The sequence below is a fragment of the Sinocyclocheilus rhinocerous genome, unplaced genomic scaffold, assembly GCF_001515625.1.
Source record: "Sinocyclocheilus rhinocerous isolate Xijiao unplaced genomic scaffold, SAMN03320098_v1.1 scaffold784, whole genome shotgun sequence".
Taxonomy (NCBI): Eukaryota; Metazoa; Chordata; class Actinopteri; order Cypriniformes; family Cyprinidae; genus Sinocyclocheilus; species Sinocyclocheilus rhinocerous.
This window is the reverse complement of record NW_015658732.1, coordinates 9,113-14,098: the sequence shown is the minus strand read 5'-3', so window position 1 is coordinate 14,098 and position 4,986 is coordinate 9,113. Positions and strand designations below refer to the sequence as shown.

General features: G+C 33.4%; 1 pseudogene; it reads right to left on the bottom strand.

The window, feature by feature from the left end:
• The window catches only part of LOC107722839 (little elongation complex subunit 1-like), a 12,872-nt pseudogene that overhangs the window by 7,836 nt on the left and 50 nt on the right, over positions 1-4,986 (bottom strand).

Below are 4,986 nucleotides of genomic sequence, written 5' to 3'. Positions count from 1 at the left end.
AAAAAAAAAAAAAAAAAAAGTAAAGTCAGAATAAACAGTAATCACATTCAAATCATAGCCCTTTACTTTATATTTTACCAGAGGATATATAATGTTTAAGCAAAATTCAAACCTGTGTTGTGTACAGCATTTCCTCAAGTCTTCTCTTCTCATTTTTTAGAACAATGATGTCATTGTCCTGTTGAAAATTTGCCTCTGTGTACAAATAAACAATTACATTTTCATTTAGATTTTATCTCCAACGTGTTCGGTGCACAGTACCAGCTGCTGGAGAATAGGATAATAATCAGGAAAATAATAGGAAATAATCCAATATGTTATATATTTTAATATGTATGATAGTCCAATATGTTTTAATATGTGCAATAGTCCATATTCACAAATCTAAAGCAGAGTTCAAATTTCATTCATGCAGTGTAATATGATTAAAGTATAAGATCACTAACACAGACCTTTCAGAACCAAAATTTAATTCTCAAGGTTTCCTTTCCTAAGAGAAAAACACAACACACACTCAAATATTTTTTTATGAAGTTCAGAATGTCCAATTCAACACTAACAAAAACGTAATTATACATCAACAACAACAACAATAAAAAAAGGACAAGCATCTGTCATTGTTTCGATTTGTAAACAATTACAAATAGGTGCAGTACACCAGGGGCCCGTTCTTTGTACGTGCATTACTCAGCTGGATTTTACTGATGACGATTTGACATGATCCAGGGTTGATAAGTTCCTCGAAGCTCATCCTGGAGTTGCTGTCATAGCAACAGGTCCATAAGCTCAAACCTGCTCTGGAGCAGGCTTATTTCACGTAAAACGGAATAGACTGCATCTTTTTAAGCAGAGATGATTCTTAAAATCTGTCCAAGCCACTGCTACTTTTTTTTACAAGAGTACCCTATTGAACCAGGGACAATAATAATTAAAAAATAATAACAAGTTAATTTGAAAATAATTTTATAATGTTATGTAGTCTATTATAATATAGACAGCCAGTTTTATTCATTGAGAGATTTATTTGTGAGGGAATAATTATTACCGTATAATTTTATTGGAGCCGTACATTAATCTGAATGGTGACAGCTATTATGCAAGTGGCTTGATGCAGTGCAAGAGATACACTGATGTAGTTAACTGTAAAAAATGCTTAGAAAAATGTTTTTGACTCCTAGGAAACTTTAATTAGTGCTGTCATGTAACAAATCTGCTTCACAGGAAAAAAAAATATTAATTGCTAATTACAACATTAAAATAAAAATGTAAAGCCTGTACAAATACTAGAAATCGTGAAATAATGGAAATAATTGGGAATCACGTAAAAAAAAAAAAAAAAAGAACAGATTTAATTGATCTATTATAACTTTTATGCCCTTTTAGTTGCTTGGCTGTTTCCTTATAAAGTTCATTAAGTTTTTTGTCGGGTGTGTGATGTTCTTTTTTAATTATACGATGTCATTGCGTTGCTGTCTTGATGCCAGCCAATCGCTGCATTGCTGATCATGGTTTTGAGTATCGAAATATCTGCCCTTTCCAATGCACACATGAATAGCAGTAATCTCAGACAACTTAATCCAGATATTTTAATCAAATTCACAAATTCATTTGAAGAACCAAGTTAGCCAGAGATCAGTTATCACGATTAGAAGATCTCGCATCTGTCAAATCATTTCAGATGTAGTAAGCAAGGTACGAATAACGGACCCCAGCACAGTGTTTGGATAGAAAATATAACCAATTCATCAAAGCAACATTTAATTAACACAGCAGTACGTTTTATTATGACTATAACAGACCCAGTTGGACTTACAGAATGAGTGTCTTGGCATTCTCCAGCTTGAGATTCTCATGTTCCTCTGCAATCTGAAGATATTGTCTGAGAGAATCCTTGAAATAAAACCCAAAATATCGATCAGAACAAAAATGACATAAAAAAAGACACAATATCTTGTACTGACACAATATCTTGCATTTAGAAGCCAGTATTCCATTTTAACGGCCAATGTTTTAATCACAGGGCTAACTTCAAAGAACCTGACCTGAGTTTTCTGTAGATCCTCCTCCAGTGATTTCTTTCCAGTTTTGAGTTTCTTATTCTCCAGGTTTTGCCTTTGCACCGTGTCTGTGAAAACAATGGTACAACTACATATTTATGGACAACACAAATATAATCCAGTAATTCAGTGAGTGTATACTACATTGTTGGTTTCAGTTTGTTCACCCAAAAATGAAAATTCTGTCATTTACCTACCCTCAAGTTGCTACAAACTTGTGCGAGTTAGTAACCAAACAGTTGCCGGTATAGCCTCTGACTTCCACTGTTCTTCTGTTGAGCACAAAACAAGGTATTTTGAAAATGTTGGTAACCAAACAGTTGAGGGTAGCCACTGACTTCCAAAGTATATATTTTTATTTCCATACTATGGAAGCCAACAGCTACCATCAACTGATTGGTACAAACATTCTTAAAAAAAAAAAAACATTATTTTGTGTTCAACAAGAGAACTATGGAAGTCAGTGGAAGTCTGTTTGGCAGTCAGTTGAAGTCAGTTTGGTGCACACTTGAGGGAAGATAAATGACAGAATTTTCATTTTTGGGTGAAGCGTCCCTTTAATATGATCAGCAGTCTTGACCTATAGGTCCAGTTCTAATCTTAACCTAAAATAATTTGTGATGCATGTACCCTCTGCTTGTCTTAAGGATTCTTCAACTTTTTCTTTCCTGGGAAGAGAGAAAGACAAATACTGTGAGTAGAAGACAATCACAAGACTAATCCACCATAATACTACAGTAAAGTGGTCTTACAGAGCAAGCGTCTGAGTATTTTCAGCTCTCAGCCTGTCAATATCTTCACACCTCAGCTGATATGACTTCAAATCAGACTGTTGAAATAAAATAAATAAATAAATTAGGAGAAATTAACATGCACATATTTCCAGCCGAGTTGGAGTCATCTTTACTAACTTCGCAATGAATGACTATTCTAACTTAGATTTCAGTACCCTCTTCCTACAATATTGGTAGTATAGAGGGTAGTAAAAATTTCTGTGAAGAAATTTTTAGGTGGTAAAAAATTCTGTGAAGTGTGCTTATACCTCATGGTAATGCAGCTTCAATTGTGAGGAGTAAAATGCACTTCTTTGTCAAAAAGAAAATTATTCATTTTAATTTTTTTGGTGAACTATTCTTTTACGTTAAATATTTGTTCACTATAAATCCCATAAGTAATAATACTTAGACTGTGGGAAACAATGGTTAATGTTTATATTAATATTTCACTTTATAAATAAAGGTGAGAGTTTTTAAATATGTACTGAAATTGGTAAAGAGAATTTCACTGGTATTGGTAGCAACTGCTAAAAGTTTGAATTGTGAACTCTAGAGATGGTAAAAAATTAGGGTGTTTAACACAGACCTTAGTTTTTTCCAGCTCTGTCTTCATCTGTTCATACTCCACTGTCTGTTTCTCTAAGTGCTCAAGCTTCAGCAACACCTCATCCAGCTGTTTGTGCAGTTTGCTGCTCTCTCTTTGGAAACAAATCATCATGTTTTACAGACATTAATTTAGCCACATACTTAAACCACAATCAACAATTATGATACTGTCACATTATGAAACTTCTAAAGCAATACTGCATGGCAAATGACCTGTGCTTGTATTAAGGAACGTATCTGCCACTAAGCATAATGTACTTGTATAGCAGCATCCAGGCTTTGCACTACTTTAGTTACAACATGATAAATAGTACAATGTCTTTGCAGTTGTTATGGATATGCCATTTAAGGCCTAGGTTTACATGCATTGTGTATTCTCAGTCACCAGACAGCCTGGTAAATTTGTACTGTAAATTACTTTGATAAACAGCAATTGCTTAAAATATAAACGTCACCTAAAAAATGTTATATTACACAGTGTGTAACATAACTGCAGTGAAACAGAAAATAAAATCTTACCTCTGGGACTTCTGAAGCTGTGACTTTTTGTCAAGGAAAACAAAGATGGATCATATAGAATAAAATAAATTTTCAAGTTTTGTGTTCACTGTGAAGCCGGTTGCAGAGTGTAACAGTGCCTGGGGTAATGTTGTCAAAAGAACCGGTATTTTGGTACCAAGTCGGTAATAAAACAATGAAAAAGTTACGGTACCAGCTTTTCTTAAGTACCGGTGGAACCGAGTACCCGGTCAACCACGGTTCTTGATGCGCTATCCGAAAGGTGTGTAGTGTAGTTGCCTCTTCTTCAAAAAAGCACTGAGACGGGCGACTTCAAAAGGAGGAAACACATCAAACTAACAAAACACCTTAAAGACAGACACCCGGATCAAATGAAAGTTCAAGCAAGTAAGTTTCCATTTAATTTTTTATATTTAGAGCTTCTGTTATGAATATTATTCCATATTTTAATTTGAATGTCGGATTGAAATAAACATCGCCGTTAGCGTAAGTTAATCGTTAGCAAAAGCGTGGCTAACGCTAATATATTGAGCATTAGAATGAAGTTTCTTTGTTAACTATTTAATGCCCCTATAACTTTTATTAGTGTAAAGAAAACAGGAGGACATAATGGTATTTACTATTTTTACACACCAGAGGCTTTTAAATGAACTGTGTATCCAAAATATGCGTTAGAGAATGTACAAATGTATGGTTAACAGTGTTTATGTCATATTAATCCGTTAGAAAAACAGTTGTGGGCTTAATTTATTTTATTTATACAGGTTTTAAAAGCCCTTTAAAAATTAAATATGAACACAGTTTGGATTAAATAAAAGTACAGTCAAATTTTATCTTCTGTATAGACTTTACAATGACTTCATGTTATAACATCAACTTACAGTGAGTGAACAATATATTTTTACAACATTAATTAATGTTTGTGAATGTTATTTAATACAAGCACTTGATCATTCATGTTTGTTCATTGTGCATTAAATAATTTTAACAGATTGAACTTTGAAATTAACCCTAAGAAGAATAATTGC